The sequence below is a fragment of the Cimex lectularius genome, unplaced genomic scaffold, assembly GCF_000648675.2.
Source record: "Cimex lectularius strain Harlan isolate CLEC.00 unplaced genomic scaffold, Clec_2.1 scaffold3, whole genome shotgun sequence".
Taxonomy (NCBI): domain Eukaryota; kingdom Metazoa; phylum Arthropoda; class Insecta; order Hemiptera; family Cimicidae; genus Cimex; species Cimex lectularius.
The window spans coordinates 768,321-786,898 of NW_019392688.1; the positions used below are offsets into that span (position 1 = coordinate 768,321).

General features: G+C 34.7%; 1 protein-coding gene across 14 annotated transcripts in view; it reads left to right on the forward strand.

Annotated features, from left to right (window-relative positions):
* LOC106662262 (disintegrin and metalloproteinase domain-containing protein 11) overlaps nt 1–18,578 on the forward strand; it is an 880,166-nt gene that overhangs the window by 591,066 nt on the left and 270,522 nt on the right. The gene's annotated exons all lie outside the window — the stretch shown is intronic.

Genomic DNA, 18,578 nt, shown 5'->3' on the forward strand with positions numbered 1-18,578 from the left:
GGGATGAAGCATGAGACATTTAAAAAAAATAATTTATATTGTTATTAATAATAAAATTCTTTGGTAATAATTTCTACTGGAAACTCATTACGAAATTTTAATTAAATTCATATTTAACAGCTGGGTGCAGATCTTTTTACAATTACCATACCAATTACTAACAAAAAGTAACTAACCTTTCTTAGTTTTAATTTTGCAGCATAAATAATAACAACAATGTACCATTTTTATGTGTTTTCCCTAGAATTAAAGACTTTTCTTGGTCTACGTACAGGGCGTTCGGCTACTCTTGTTACAAACTTTGCCAATAGTTTCTACAGTCAAAATGGAACGGAAAAGTCATAATTAAATGTGGTCCGAATCGGAGCTGTTTCGAAGGTATTCCACTTTTTCTGATTTTTTAAGATTTCATGACCTTGCCTCAGATAAACAATGATAGCTCGAAAACTAAAAGTTTTTGGGTAAATCCGTTCAAAACTGCTTTAAATTCCCAAACAAATATTTTTCAAAGTTCTCGCTGCTAAAACACTTATTTCACACACGTTTACAAGTTTAATATTGATCACATCTTATTGGAAATTTTTGTTTTTCAAAGTTGAAAAACTTACTATGGTGATTTTAATCTACTATTTCCAAACCTAGATACTAGCAAATTTCAGAAAACCTAATACATTTATTATCCTTTTAAGTGGTGTAAATTCTATTTTAATTACTTTTTTAAAAGGTGAAGAAATTGATGGAGGACAAGTCCCCCACTTGACAGATTGGGAAGGTGGAAACTTTTAAAAAAACTTAAGGAAATTTTGAATATTTTTTTTTAAATTTGAGTTTGAAATCGGGATAGAGCAAGTGTGTACTTATTTACCAACACGACTACAACTTTGATAAAAGAATTCTCCGAAATAATTTTTTTTAACTCTATAGCTACTTTTACTAATGGAGCATATGATATACAACTTATGTATTGGTTTTGCGGGTTTAATGCGACGGCAGCACGTCGAAAATACATTGCGAAACATGGAGAGCATTTCGAATTAAAAACGAAACACGTTTAAATTAATGTTAAATCCATTCAAAATTTCTTTAAGTTTTTTACTTTTATTATTATTAATAAAACGTTATCAATTCTTCAACCACGGTTTTTTTCCTTTCCTTCATCATTTTGTTCACCTTTAAAAAAAGTAATTTAAAAAAATTACACCACTAAAAAGGATATTAAATGGAGTACGTTTTCTGACACTTGCTGGTCTCTAGGTTTGTAAATAGTAACTTAGATTCACCATAGTAAATTTTTCAACTTTGAAAAAAATATATTTTTCAAATTTCTCGCTACTAAAACACTTATTTCCCGAACGTTTACAAGTAATTAAGGTTTTTAGTTGAGATGAAAAAAAGTTAATGGCACGAGTGGGATTCGAACCCACGACCTTCGGCTAGATACGCCGCTGCTCTACCACCTGAGCTATCGTGACCTCAATCCACTCGGACATCAACTCCCCATCTCAACCCCACCTTATGAGTTTTCCTTCCTTTTTTCCATCTCAACTAAAAACCTTAATTAATTGTAAAATATTAATTGGTCAAGCGGACTCAAAATTAGTGAATTTAACGTTTACAAGTTTAATAGCAATCACATCTTATTGGACATTTAATGTAGTTTACAATGGTATCAACGGATTTGTCGAAAATTAATTAATTTTGAAGTAATCATTTTTTATTTGAAGCTAGGTCGTGAAATGTAAAAAATCAAAAAGTGAAATAACTCCGAAACTACTGAGATTTAGACCAAAGTTAATTAGGACTTTTTGTTCAATTTTGAATGTATAATCTTCTGGCAAAGTTAACGCGAGTAGCCGAACACCCTACATACATTCAACGAAAAAGAACGGACACTCTGTATTTATTCATTATTTATTATTTTTAGTTTATTTTCATAAATTTATTCGTTATCTTCTTTTATTGATTGTCAAATTGCTGAAAGTTTTGAAAGTATTTTAAAAGTTATCATTAGCATCGGCATCAATTTTGATTAATTGTTTTCAGTAAAAAAGATTCGACGCAAAAAAGAGATTCACTAAAGACTGCAAAATGCTGCTTGGATATAATTTATTGCGCGGGATTTCGGAACAGTTTTTCCAAGGATGACAAAACTGCTAAACAACAAATAAACGAGAGAAAATTATGGATAAATGGTAGATGTATCTATACTTAAAACAACAGCTATAAGTATTGTTTTTACGACGAACACTGTGTGCGAGTAAACAAATTAAATTGTATAAATTAAATCATTTTCGACAATTTCTAAAAATTTAAGAAACCGACCAAAACTTGTGATCGTCAGAAACGACAAATTGGATTTTTTTATCGTTGTCGGGAAATTCAAATTATGGGTCAAAGCATAAATAAGGGATCCTTTCAAGTGAGTTATAGTTAAAAGGGTAGGCCATAGTGTAGGAGGGTAGGAGGGGGAACGAATAAAACCAATTAACCCTCCCCCCCCCGTTTGAAATTTATTCTTTTGGACCCGACCCAAGGAGTTTCTTGTTTAGGGCATAACAAAGTTTTCGAAGGAGGGATGGATGTAGCCGTGAAACCCTCACCCCGTTTGGTGAAGCGCGTGTGTAAATTACAAGTCGAAAGTTCCCGTTTGTGAAGTATTGGGTCTTCGAAAATGGAGCTAGAAGTTTCAAACGCTGTAGAAAATATTGTAAAAGTGAGTTCAAGTGTGGTAAAATTAACGGCTAGGCTCCAGGCCTCGGGGCAGAAGTTCACGACGAATCCGAAGAGAAGGCAAACTGAATTTTGACTGCTCAGAAAATACCGCAAATAAAGTTTTATTCTACGGAAAATAAAGTTAAATGTTAAAAAAAGTTAAATGTTAAAGAAATCACATCATTTTATTTTCTATTGTGTTGTTAATCATTTCCTCATCAAAACTGAATCAAAATCAACTGAAGTGACCATACGAAAATATTATTTATTCTTATTAATTATATTACATTGTAAATTATGAAGTTACTTAAATTGAGGACAGTGAAGTAGTCAATATTCCTGAATCGGTCCTCTCACATTACAAATTTAATGTAATAAATACATTCACTCTAAATATAAACAAAAGAAAATATAAAACAGAACAACAACATTTGTACCTATACACAATAAACGGCCCTGTTTTCTCAAAAATGCAAACAGAGGACCAGGGGAGTGTAATTTTTATGTCTGTAGCATTCCTATTCGCTCTCTATATAGAGCCATGGCACCCCTCAATAAAAATAGGACACATCGAACGACTACCGGAGGCCAAAGCCCAGCAATGTGTTCTAAATCATCTGCAGAATATTTACATCAAATCACGCACTATCTAAACTTTCATAGTTTGATGTGACAGACACGCTAAGCTTCCAAACATATGGGGGAAAATATTTTTCAAAGAATGCATATTTAATCTATTAAGTTCTGTTAATTATGGCAGAGAATTGTGAACAAAAAATGATGACATGAAATAAAAATTTAAAAAAACAAATTCACATTAAAACACGGTATGTTAATTTGGTTTTACGGCCACATCTGGTTGAAGAATAACTAGTAAAAAATATTGATGAAATAATTGATAAGTACATTAAATAAAATACATAAAATAAAATTATATATAAACTGCTCAAAAATGAATAGGGATATTGCCAATTTTCTAGTATTTACTTTCCCTAGCATTTTTATTTTATTTGTATTACAAAGTGCATTAACATTTATTAGAAATAATTATGATTTTTACCGAAGGAAAATTTAACTAAGGGATTCCGAAATATAACAAAATACAAGTTTTAATTCCACAATTTTGTTTATTGGACTCATCCATTTTTTTAAACAATTAATTCCCTGTATAATGTCCTTTATTAGCTAAAACTTCTATGTACCTGTTAGGCATACTGTTAATGAGGTTGTCAATAATTTCATAAGGAATTTCATTTAATAGATGTTGAAACGCTGAACTCAGTTTTTCTAGGTCAACTGGCTGCCGGTGATCGAAAAGCCTTCTGTGCAAAGCATCCCACGTGTACAATGGGATTGAGGTCTGGAGACAATGGGGGAAGGGGCAGATGAAAAATTCTCAGTTTACTAAACAGTGATGAACAACTCTATGATGTGTGGCACTGTCATCCAGAAATCGAATTCCCCGGTTTGAGGGATGTATTCCTCGGTAATTTCTTCGACCGTGGTGAGGTTGCCTTCATCAATAGGAGTCCAGATTATCCTCCAGCGTAAATCCCAGCCCAGACCATTACACCGCCTCCTCGATACTGCACTGAAGGGAGCACGAATTGGGGCAATGTACTCTTCGGCGCCTGCCATCATTATACAGACCGAAACGCGACTCATCAGTAAACATAATTCCAATTGGTGTTCTTTTCTAGGCGCTTGCTGCACCATATTCTTCTGAGTTCCTGCTGGCGGGCTGTAGCTGCAAGTCATCTCAAAGGGGCACACAATGTGAAGCCTACTTCCCATAATTACGAATCGTTTATGTGGATATATGCTTTGCCAAAACACCCTGTACTTCATTTAGGATCTGACGGGCATTATGAAAAGGGTTCCGTCTTGCAGCTATGACTATATTTCTGTCCTCTCTTAGCGTCGAAATGCGCTGAGATCCACTACCAGGCCTTATATTGGCATTTTTCGAAAATAAGGGTTTTTGATTACGCTAAGTAGGCAAGGAAGAGAGGGCGTGTAGGTTTAGTCTATTAACAGCGCCGTATTTCTTATATTTGTCCTTTTCACAATAACGCTTCTTTTTTCACTTACTTAATTTTCAGTTGTATATTAACATGCATATGTATTATTTATCTATGGTATTTATGTATATAACATTTGAACTACATAACTCATGTAGAGAATATGGTACAGACCATTCACCAAAGCATTGGAATTTTGGCAATAAAACTATTTGTGAATACCTCAAGAAGAAGACCTATAGCTCGTTTTGTGTGCATGTTTCTGTGTCTTTGTGATCGTGAGGATAAGGTGAGCCAGAATTTGTGTATATGCGAGTGGTTGTGTAACATCGTAGTTTTGTTTACACTCGTGCATCGAGCCTTCTTTGGGCTCGACCTCCGTTAGACAGTTGATGATTTATGTTAAGCGTATAATTTATATTACGAATATTTTCAAATAATCCTAACAGTTATTTTGGGCTTTTTTGTCCCCTTTTCTCTCTTCGTTGGAAACAAATTTTACTCGTTGTTCAATTTTCTAAGGTTAGCGGTCAAACTGATCAACTTTCGGGCCTCATTTGAATAATTCCATACCAGGGGGGGCTTTTCCCACAGTTCCTAATTCTCTCGTAGACCATTTCGGAATACTAAAGCCTGTACGCTTTCCATTTTCACTTCGACCCCATCCCACGAAACGGCACACATTCCGTTTATGGATTTATTCAGGGATGTGGCTTGTTGCAATTTAAAGTCCATGCCAGGTGTGGTTAAAGATTTCAATGTGCTTTCATTCTTTCGGAAACAATACTTATGTTGAGTCGATATAGATATTTTTGTCTGTTGGTTAGAATTTTATGAAACTTAGTTAAAAACCTAGTACAGAGTTCAAAGACATAAGGATACCACATAGAAAAAGTGGTAGTTGCGTAAGGGAATTCACAGTCCTAGATTCTAGTATGCAACAATACTCTTTTGATGAAATGTCTTTATTTCTTTTCAATTAGTTAATTTTTATGGAAGATATTGGTTGAGATGAAAAAGTCGGTGCCACGAGGGGGATGCGAAACCACGACCTTCGGCTAAATACGCCGGATGAATGAGAAGTTTGTGCCCGAGTAGATCGAAGTTACGATAGCTCAAGTGGTAGAGCAGCGGCGTATTTAGCCGAAAGCTGTGGTTTCGAATCCCGCTCGTGTCCCTGACTTTTTATCTCAACCAACACCTTTTTATTTTTTATCTCAACCAATAATTTTCATGGAGGGGGGCGCAGTAGCCGAGTGGTTAAGGCGTCAGAATCTCGGCTAGTAGATCCCGCGGTCGTGGGTTCGATCCCCACCCCGGCCGCAATGGAAAGAAATTGACACGGCTCTCATCAATGGAAGGAGCGGGATCAGATCTCAGCGACCATGAATTTGATCCCAACTCCCTCCAAAAATGAGTTCCTTCGATGGAAGAACACCGGCACACCACAAATTCACACTTGTGTTGCCAGCCCCCAAAAAATGGCGCCAGGGATAAAGTACAATATGCTGTACAACTGTAGTGCTCAGGAGGGAACTCCTCCAGTTCCTGGTATCTATTGTAAAAAAAATACCTTTCATAAATACTAATTAATTGAAAATGAGTTATTCTGTCAATCGGACCACGAACTCTAATGGATTTAATAACTACAATGAAGTGTGTCTTAACTAAAGCTCTACGTGGCCATTTCATTTGTCGCCGAGAATCGAATAGATTTCACGATTTGAAAAATGGCAAAAGAAGGGAAAATTGAAAGGTCGTGGGTTCGAATCCCGCTCGTGACACTGGCTTTTTTATCTCAACCAATACCTTTCATAAAGATTAATTAATTAAAAAGGAGTTATTCGGTCAATCGGACCAAGAAATCTAATGGATTTAATAACTAAAATGAAGTATGTCTTAACTAAAGCTCTACGTGGCCATTTCATTTGTCGCCGAGAATCGAATAGATTACCCGATTTGAAAAATGGCAAAAGAAGGGAAAATTGAAAGGTCGTGGGTTCGAATCCCGCTCGTGACTGACTTTTTTTATCTCAATCAATACCTTTCATAAAGATTAAATTAATTGAAAATAAGTGATTCGGTCAATCGGACCACGGGCTCTAATTGATGTATTTATTGCTTTACAACTACGATATTTTTCATCCATTTTTATTTAGTGTAGAAAATTAATTACATTCGACAAAGGAAACCACATTTGAACATATTTACATAAAACTGGAATGACATTACTAAAATAATGATATAGACATACATTTTCGACCATCTATTGTTGAGTTATGGCTCAGAAATATTTTGCAATCACAATTCCAAAAAATTAAAAGTTTTAATAAATTTCGTCATCAGATTTGTTTGAAAAATATAACCAAACTGGTAATATCATTGCAACCCATCGATTTTTAAAACATAATTTATAATAGCAATATAGTTTCTGAAACAGTGTTCTATTTCTGTCAGAAAAGGTTTTATTCTTTTTATATGTTATGTTGTTTTTAAGTGGATCTCGTATAGCCGATTTATTTGTCTCTTGTCTTTCCAACCGTAATAGAAACGACATCGGTCCAAAAAACGATATCCAAACGGTTGAAACCGTTTAGAGTCCGTGGGCCCAAAGTGTCTCGTTTGTTGGGCAAACACTCGAGCTGGGACCATTGTCGAGAGAGCGAAATATCCGATTTATATTAAACAGCTCCTGTCTATTGAATGTCGATTTCGCCCTCGCTACCTACGGTTGACGAACAGGGAAAATCGGAATATAAATTGTTAAGAAAGTTCCGGAGAATGGAGGACGGTTATGTATAAACTGCTTGTAAACGGTCTGATATGAAAGGGATTCTCGGAATCTTTGAAAAAAAATTCTACTTTCAGTCATGACGACCTTTTCACCCGACGGGCACAAAAGAAAATACTTTTGCCATCGTCGAATGGCCTGGTAAAGCAATAAAAAACCTGAAATTGTACAAACTGAAAAACTGTCTTACGACCAAACCGGGAAACAAAAATTTTTTAAATTTAAATTTTGCGTAAATATATGATTCATTTATAATTCACAATAATCCACAAGAAACACGTTGAAATATATTATTGATGACATTATTTTGCTAGGCAGTAAGTCGCAAGTAATAAAAGTTTCCTTTGGTGTTTCTCAATGTTCTAATCTTTCTCCACTGTTATATAATAATTTTAACAACAACTTTCCTTGCATTTTTCCAAATTCCTCTTCTCGTGGCTAATGACTGCTTTCTTCGTCAATCTATCTTGGATGGTTTCTTATTTATCTTATATATGTAATGCTATTCTATAAGTATTTATTGTACTAATACGTCTTATATCTTCTCTTACTTTATTAATTTTTTTGTTTTCTCTTCTAAAACTGTTATTAAAATGCTCATTGTTATTATCAACCCTAAATAAAGCTTTACTGCCCATATTGAACAACTAAATCCTCAAGCTTACAAATGGTAGGCTTCTTTTTTCTGTACTATGATGATCTCAATACCTTGAATATTTTTTATACTTCGCTAATAAAAATCTGTGGTTAAATATTTGAATATTGAGCATTTAGTATAACCCCATTATATTTCCTCGTTCGATTGACCAAATAATTCCTTTCATTTAATTAATCTTTATGTAAGGTATTGGTTGAAATGAAAAAGCTAGTGTCACGAGCGGGATTCGAACCCACGACCGTCAACTCGATACGCCGCTGCTCTATCGTCACGATAGTTCAGGTGGTTAGAAAAGCGGCATATTGAGCCGAAGGTCGTGTGTTCGAATCCTGTTCGTCACACTAGGTTTTTCATTTCAACTAATACTTTACATAAAGATTAATGAATTGAAAGATTTAATATAACGTATATATATATTTTTTTTAGACATGCCAAACAGATCTTTTGACTCGTGTGATTTGGATGAGTTAAAAATTGTAAAGCAGGGCTTTCGCGCAAAATCGATAAAAACTGACCCCAGCCATTCAATTAAATCAGTTTAAAGATGTACCTATAAAGCTAAGTTGTGTTTTGGATTTTTTTAAGCTCGAATCTGCACATTAATGTGTATACATACAAATATTTACAGAGTTGAGCCCATCACCTCGGCAATTCTAGTTTGTAATTCAATAAATTACCGGCAGACCTCGAGTATGACCCACGTAGGGTGTTGGCAGTCCGGGGTCAGACCTCGTTCTTATCAGTCCGGCCACCGAGGTCAACAGCTAGGCCAATTCAGCACCCAAAGCATTCATTTCCTAGATCCCAACCAATTCACACTCTCATTCATGCTAAAATAATTTCTTTCCTATTTACGTAAGATTCTCTCATTGGAGGTGGAGTACTCAATATCCCACCGTCGGCCTTCTCATACTAAACATTCATGCTAATAAATACATTCGCTCTCAACACGTGGTATGGACATATATATACAATAAAGCAACTCTGTTTCCTCCAAAAATTAGAATAGGGGAATATATGGTTAGTTCGAATCTAAAAACAAAAAGAGAGAAACAGTCCTTGTGGATGGCCATTTTCATTCCTGAAAAACTTCGCAATACGTTTAGTATTATAATAGTTCAATGAAACCGTAAAAGATAATTTTGTTTTGTAGTTGATTTTAATTACATTGTTATTTATATGGAATATAACTAGACAATGATCAAATAAGTGACTTTTTCCATGTCTAGTCAGACTACATGACTTCAAATAAAAAAGAAGAAGAAAATAGAATAATGTTTACTATGTACTGCTAAACGTAAAAAGAGTAAAAAATTTTTCCAAATTTAAGTAATGATCACAGGTCGCATTTTCCCGTGTGCCGGTAAAAGTAAACAAATAGAACTCCTTGGTTTTGTTGGAGTTAGTCACGAAATATAAGTTTTATCGTAGCAGTATTTATGTCCCCTATTTAATTTTTTGATTTATAGAATTATACATTGCTACAAGTTGGTAGAAAATATATTTTTCATTTTACTGCGATAAATAAATTGATCCCAATATTCACAACTTTGAATGAAGGCACAAACAGCCAATTAAACCCGAGATTGTTTACAAAGAGAATTGTTATTGTTTCATTTTTTTTTTTTTTAATTTCGTTTAAGAAACGTTCTCGGTCAAAATCTTTGCTTTTCAGAAAAATATCTGCTAGGATTAGGGATTAAAATTTTATGTGTTGTTTAAGAATGTTTGTTCTATCCAGAAGACGGTTGGTAGGAGATAGCAACGTCGCACTGGAAATAGGTGGACTTGCATTTTTAAAATCGTTTTTCAATCGCCAGTGCGCGATTACAAATTTAGTTATTAAGGATTCATTTATGAGCGGTAAATCCGTTAAAGTTTGACTCTGAGCCCTGAGGTTAACTAGATATTTTTCAAGGTTCTTCAAAAGCATACAAAAAATAATATCAACAAAGGGGCAGATCAAAGAGGCATAGAAATGGACCTCTACTCGGCCAGTTTTTAGTGGGCTTTGTTGGCTCCACTCGACAAAGGCCCTCCTGCCTTTCGAGTGCGCACTTAATACAAGCACCGGCGGGAAATTTAAACTCTGGGAAAATTCTTATTCCCGCCTGACGTGGACATTGTTGTAAAATCGGAAGGAGCCGAAATATCCTCCGCTGGGCCGCTTTTAACGCCCCTAGGCTCGTAAATCCGAGAAGAGTTAAGTCGAGTTGAATATCTATCGTGACGGGGGAGGACGTCGTAAAATCGTTTACAGCCGGCTGGGTTAACGAGCGTTAACTTGTATTTATTCATTGCGCCCTTATCTCAAACGATTCCGTATGTATCGGCTTAAACGCCCAATTCACCAAATCCCTGATTACTGTCAGTCAATTTGTTAACTTTTCGCAACAAAAAAAGGTAATTTTTTTTAAACCTTGGGAAACTATTCTTTTACGTAAATGCTAACGTTCTACATTGTTCTAAGATAACTAGTCTAACAAACCGCTTTGAAAGCTGAAGAAAAAGTACAAATACAAAACTGATAAAACCATTGATTTTAGAGAGAAATAGGAAAGAACGATAAATTAATATTTCGTTCGTGAAATTTACAGATAGGCTGATACGGAGACATGTTGTAGAAAAATAGACTAATATTACCATACTTTTGCTTCCAAAACAGGAAGATATATATAAAAGTCATGATAAGTTTTATACAAAAAAAATGTATAAAAATAGTCATATATTACATTGATATTTGGTATAAAGATAAAAGGAAGAAAAAAAAGGGGAGGGAGAGGGAGAGAGAGAGAGAGAGAGAGAGAGAGAGAGAGAGAGAGAGAGAGAGAGAGANGAAAGAGATATTGAGTGAGTGAGTGAAAAACAGAGAGAGAAAGAGAGAGAGAGTAAGTGAGTGAAATGTGAAAAACAGAGAGAGAGAGATTGAGTGGGTGAGTGAAAAATGGAGAAAGAGAGGGAGAGAATGAGAGAGAGAGAGAGAGTGAGTGAAAAACAGAGAGAGAGAGAGAGAGAGAGAGAGAGAGAGAGAGAGCGAGGGAGAGAGAGAGGAAAACATATTACACTTGATGATGATGGATACTAGAAGGGGGTTTTTTCCTCAAACACTGCTGCATTCTGGCTGATTGTACTTTCCTTGTTCCTTAGACCAGTACTACCGACTCGATACTTCTTCTCAGAAGTACTATGACTTTTACTGTCGTTGCTGAACTTCCATACCCTGTGTTTTGTATCCGAAGTTATGTCTTCCATTGAGCTGTTGCTTTGGGTCCAATGACGATGTGTGTGACAATTTCTTTCTCACCATTGTATAATCTACAAATGGACTTGTTATTGAATATGCCCATGTTGTGTAGATGTTCTTTCAGATGCCGGTGACTTATTAATAGCCGTACCACTGTTCTTAGTTTATCCCTCTTTAAATGTAGCAGTGAGTTAGCTAAACTTGGTGATGGTTGATTCAGCATAAGTTTACCGTTTCTAGCGTCCTTAGAGATTATCCATTTCTACTTATGCCTTTTTTGGATATATTCTGTGATGGAAGATTCCGTGTTTGTTTTTGTTATCACAAGAATAGATCAGGATCTATAGTCTTAAAGATCCACGTCGGTTCAGTGTGTCTGATTTTTCGTTACCCAAAATACTTTAGTGTCTTGGTACTTGTGATATCATCAGGTTATTGTTTTTCTCATTATGTAGATTTGGAGTGCATCCACTGTCTAGTTTTGACATGATTTTTAGACGTGCTAATGCTTGTAAAACAATAGCTTCTTGGCTATCCGATTTTATGAGAATTTTTTGCTAGTGTAACCCCCTTTTATGATTTTCTAAGGCACAATCATGGATGCCATGTATTTCAGCTTGGAAGATCGATGTCCATTTACTTCTCTAACGTGTTTGATTGTTTATTTATTTATTTATTTATTTTTTTTTTTGGCTTGTATAAAAAACGACCAATCATTTCCTTCCGACCATCCATTTGGTATGGATTTTTTTATTTATCTATTCTCAGTTTTGAGTGAATTGCCAACGTGGTATGAGTTTTGAAGTTATTAAGTTGGTAAAATATATATATATATTTTTTTTTAAATAAGTCTTTTCATTCGGTATGCTGGAAAAGTCGGAATGAAGCTGTAATAAAGATTACTTGGTAATAAAATATACCTTTTATAAAAACGCAATTTTCATTACGGTTAAATGAAATTAAATAGTATTATTGGAAAAACCATTAGCGTGCGGAGAGGCCATGAGAAAAAAAAGATAGCAATATAAAACCGTGGATGATATGGGAAAAAACGGGAGGGGAAAAACGAGTTCCGAGTGCTCCTGGATTTACATATAAAGAGAGAAATACAGAAATTATGGAAGCTTTAGTGGGCAATGCCTTGCTCGGCATTTATTGTTATTAGCCTCGTCGTAATATCACGCCGCCACCTGAGTTACAACGCCAGTTTACAAGTTGTTACCGGCGGCCAACCGTTTGGTACAATAATAATTTTTTTTAATAACTAAGAAGATTTATAGGCACTAATCTCCCCCCTTGCTACGACTTACTAAAGTCAAATGCAAATGAGCTGTTTAAAAAACATACAACTTAAACAATTCCGTTGCACCCTCGAGTTTTTAAAGGGTACTTTCTTGTTCTACTATTACAATTAAGATTAAAACCCTAAGAGTATTTTGCATTAATTAAATTTTTATGCGGTTAATTATTTTCACATTGAAATGAAATAATATGAATACATAAATAACATTTGATATGAAAAAAGTCACATAATTTTTTTGTCACCGAATTCCGTCTGAAATATGTTATGTTCGCTTTCTTAATTAGATACAGATTTACAAACAGATTAACCGGTAAATAAAAGTAGGAGAAAGACAAAAGTGTCTGCTTGATGGGAAAAAAATGTAAGATGGAAAAAAGAAGAAAAGGAAGAGACAAAGGAAAACATTGGTAAGAGTCTAGTAGACAGTTAAAAATTGGGAAACATACATAAGCAGGAGAGGAAGAATACCAAAGGATAGAAAAAAAGATGATTACGGGATAAATTGAAATATAAAAGAAAAAATAGGGGGCATGAAAAGTGGTCCAGGATAAATACAACAATCAAAAGAAAAAACATAGAGAATAACAATCCATTTATGTTTTGGTGGTCAATTGACCAAGATACTTCTTTCAATTAATTACTCTTTTTATGTTGGGTCTTGAGGTAAACAAGTAAGTGTCACGAGCGGGATTCGAAGTCACGATAGCTCAAGTTGTAGAGCAGCGGCGTATTTAGCCGAAGGTCGTGGGTTCGAATCCCTCTCGTGACACTGACTTTTTTTATCTCAACCATGACCTTACAGAAAAAGAATAATTAATTGCATAGAGAATATTGCTGGGAGAGGGGCAATATTGAGCTATAGAAAAAACAAAGAAAAATGTAATGATAGACTACAAGAAAACACGATTAATCAAATTTGAAAATATATTTACTGTATCGTCCTGTTTTTTATTTATTGAATATATTTTTTAAATTTTGAAATAGTAAGAAACTGTATTCATCTTTTTTCGGCCGGCTAGGTTGTTCGCATCCTCTTTTATTAACTTTATCTTTAGCGTTTAAACCTTCAGCACGAGATTAAAATGTGCTAAGCTAATTAAAAATCTCATTCAGCCATTGATAACGTTTCTTTGATGTCCTATTTTCATTAACGCCAATATAACCATTCATACGGTGCAAAATTTACCCTTATTGGTTGGACAGTTTTGTGGGGTAGTCGATTTTCTACTACAGTCTGTGGCCATACACATTTCACCGCTCATGGAAATAAATAATATAACAAAATCGTGTAATCTCCAGGGTTTTCATATTACGCCATTAACTATTTCTATAATGCACTACAAATATGTATATTGTATAACTAAATCAACTAGTTTACAATAGTGTGATTAATCGATATTCCATCACAAGCACACCCAAACATACTCCAACGTTTACGCTAATAAATACATTCGCTGAAAGGAAGAGTATTATTTCAACCAATGAAAGTGCTCCCTGTACGTGACCACATGTGGGGATCTGCTTGAGGAATGGAATTTTATAATTAGAATCGTGCTGTAAATTGTTAAATTCTCATTGAATTGTTAGGTTGAATCCCTACAACGCTATTTTATCCGTAAAATTTATCTCCTCCCTTCTTTCACGCCTAACTACATGATCTACCTCGAAACCTCAGTTGAACTTTTGTTTCAATTTACATTACAGTTACATACTTCCTATGTCTACAGGGTCCTAAACCTTCCTAACTACCGCCTTCCTAAGAATACAGCGCTAGATCCAAAATATCATGGTTTTCTTCCTGGAATAACGTGGCTCAACAATTTCAGCTGAATGACAATTTTTCCCTGGACAATCTCAAAGAGTGGCCACTTTTACACTCAAAATTAATTAACAATATCCGCACTTCTCACACAGTGAAATGTCTCCTCCATGCTCAAAATTCCTCTAGAATTTTGCTCTATGAGGACCATAATATCAGTCAACCTTTCTTGAACATAGCGCAAGATTCTAAAATTCCGTCCATTCCGTTAGCTCGCTGGTTTTTCAAAATTAGGTGCGAGTTACTGTACCTCAATTATAACCCCTCAAGAGTCAATAGTTCCGATAGGTGCTATCTCTGCAACAGGCAGGCTCGAGAAGACTGTTTTCATTTTCTAGCAGAATGCCCAGTTTTAGCTGAGTTCCGAGCACGGCATATAGGCTCGCCCACGTTGACGAGAGAGCACCTAATCTCTTTATTAAATAACCCCGAGTCTTTAAATCTGGTAAAGTTTGCGATGGAAGCCTGGAACTACAGGAAAACGCTTGTTTTTTATTACAACTATTAAATGTTTACTGTATATATATCAGAGACACCCTGGTTATTTATATGTGCATAAATAGATATGTTGTTATTTTAGTTTATTTATATCTCTCTCTTTTGTTTATTCCTTAAGAAGAAATATGTTCCTTGTTTATTAAAAATGTACAGTCCGACTCCGGCAGACGGTTGATGACCATTGCCGAAATGTGCTTTTTGATTATGTATAATTGTTTTACTCTCTTTTGTTTATCTAATAAAGTACTTTTTCATTCATTCATTCATTGAATTGTTAGTGTGTAAATTTGAACTTTTTTAAGGAAATAAAAGTTAGAAAAGTAAATCGCAAATAAACAAAATAGCGTTAAAAGCGTCTTTGAATTTATCAGCGTTGGTCAATTTATTGAAGAGAAATTTTTCTCAAAGATAAATTTTCTCTACACGATATTCGATATAGAAACCGACATCTGATCATATCGCGTTATTCAATCTTGGGAGATTAAGAGGGCCTGAAAAAATCGTATGCGTTTCTGCCTTTTTCAATATCCTCAGGGTTGAAATTAGATGGTGTAAATTTAGCGTTTCCTCCCGGGGTTATGATTCGGAGAGAGCGGTTGAGTGGACAGGGTGTTCCCTGAGCCGTAAAACAGGATCTGCAAGGAAGCGGGATTACAGGGATTCGCTTCGATTGATTCCCAGGAGGCAAATCGAGTCGAGACCCATTCCGAGTAAGAATATCAACAAGAGAACCGAGTTAGCATAAGTAATGAGGTTTTAAATTAAGAATTTTCAACTCGGTTAGAAGAAACCCGGTCCGGGCGCCCCCTCCGTTCAACTTTCAAAGCTTTTGATTACCGTTGACATTTTCAGTTTAAAACCCTCCCCGACGGCCGGGGAAGAAGTTTAATTGCAAGACAAAGGCGAATTAACAGTCGACCGCCCGACACAAAAGGGCCGCTTGTAATGACATTAGCTTTGAACTTGGATTTTTACTCGTTACGCCTATTGATGATACTTGGCCAACAAAAGCCGTTAGCGGAAGTTGGGCGGCCAGGTCTCGACCACGCTTCATCGGACAATTCATTACAAACGGCGGAGCATTTCTAAAGTTTCCCCCTCGGTTGAAACTCCCTTCGATTGAATTGGTCCGTCCATTTCAGTCAACCGTGTACCTGAAACCGCCCCCTTTTGGCGAATTGTTACCCGACGAGAACAAAGAGGTGCAAGTGGAAGAGAAAGTGCTGCCCTTTTGTACTTCAAGGACATTTATCAAAAACTTCGTTCCACGTAATATGCAAACTGTTGAAGACACTTCATGTACACACTACGCGAAACTGTACGGCTTTTCATATTCAAAAATGGGTTTTTATTATAAATCGGGAGGCGGATGGTACGATGAATTAATAGTTTCCTAACACCTTATTGACTAGACTGATGTAAACCCTCAGTTTTAATAGATGTCATGTTCGATGGATTTTGCCAAAACAATCCAGACTTCACGCTAAGCATATCTACATTACATGCAACAATGTAGCTTCAAAATATTATATATATATTTTTTTTTTCTTTTTGGGCCCAACCTTGGATCTGGGAACTGAAAAACAAGGTTGATGATCGGACCTGACTACGTTAAATTAATCTAGCGATTCGGCACCTTTTTTGATAAATGAATTTATCTATCACATAATATTCAATACAAAACCAAAATAGATACAAGGCCAAAATATTCAAAACTACTAAAACAAAAATAGGAACCAAAGAATTTTTTCGAAAAAGAAATTCTTTATTCACTAAAGTTTTATTTGTAAAACAAAAGCAATTCAGGAAGATAACTAAAGAAAATTCAAAATCGTTTACACCAAACTTATTTAAATATAAACTTAAATTATCCTTATAATTGAATTTGTTCGTTCTAATGAACCAAGAGTAAAAATTTAAAATCTTTTATTACAATTTATTTCAAAATAAAACTACAATTTCTATTTATTAACTATTATTTTTAATTTAAAGAATATTTTTATATTTTATAATTAACCTATTTTAAATATCTACAAATTATAAATGTTATAATCTAATTTAAATCATTGTGTAAAGTAAATGTAAAAAAAAGTTTGTTATTTATTTAATTTTTTTAAATTTATTTTTATTTATTTATTTTTCTTTATAACAATATATATTTTTAGTAGCAACCTTTTTTAAACCAATATGCGTGTTTTTGACATCAAAATATAAAATTAACTCACTTAATTTGTTTGCACATCAATTATTTTTCTTTTACAAAATAACTCTTTAACCAGCGGAAGACAGAAAGGGAATAGCCCTGAGGACTGTAAAAAATACCCCTGTCCTAGTCCCTATTCCTTTGATCATTGCTAGATGCATGTGGAGAGACATGGCGGTACATATATATATATACATGTATGTATGTATATATACATATATATATATATATANTATGGACTCACCATATGCAAAAAAACTTGCTATAAGCCCCTGTCCAAATCTCAACGGTAAAGAGTAATTTCAGAGTTGTTTTTTTTTAATTTTTCGACTTAGGTTCAGTAAATTTCTTATAAACTTCAAAATTACTGGCTGTAGAAAAATCGGGTTTGGGCCATCTAAAAAACGTTAAATTTTTTGTAAGGAACCCTATTTACATTGCAGAATTGATAAAAAAAATTCTGTACGAAAATTTTGGATTGGTGACTGTTAATAACTACCAACTCCTGGAGCTTTGCAAATTCCCTCAAAAGTTCCACATTCAATTAGCTTCCAGCGGTATACCCATCTTTTGGATTGTGCTCCTGGAAGGTTCAAAACTTTTGCATTTTATTGAAAAAAACTGGTGTCGATGAAGGGTGGTGGCACGCTCAATTTGTCAAGGGATGTTGAATTTCGTGTCAGTTCTTTATGGTCAGGATTAAATCAGTTTGCTTTACGTTATTACCTGACATCGTCCTCACGTTGGTGATTTAAATTATGACTTTGTTTCCTAATAAATATCTTGAAGCTGAAATTACTTCTTGACCGTGAGTTTTTTGTTCCGTATGATATGTGGAAACACCTCCTGAAATTTTCGACATTTATCTCCTGTCATCGTGTACCGTGAAAAGTAGAGAAAGAAAGTACAAGGGATAACTAGAGAAAAATGTTTCACGAAAGAAAAGCTTACAAGAAGACCACGTAAGAGAACAGACGAAAACAACCGCGAATCTGATTCGAGCGAGGCCCCGGTCAGGGCGGTAGAAAATAAAAAGAAAAAACAAACAACACTGAAGTTACCGGAACAAAGTTCATACGAAAACTATATGGTCCGGAAAGCTGCCCCTAGCAATATGTATGTAAATTTATAAGTACGCGCAAACATTTTATAGCATAAGTGATACATCAAAGAAGACCGATTTAACAAAATAGAAAAATGTGAGATTTCATTTACAGATCTCTTTAGAGTTTATTTATTATTCTATCAATCCTTATTTACTTAGTGGTCACAATTGACCATACTAATTATTTCAATTAATTATTTTTTTATCTAAGTTTTTTGGATGAG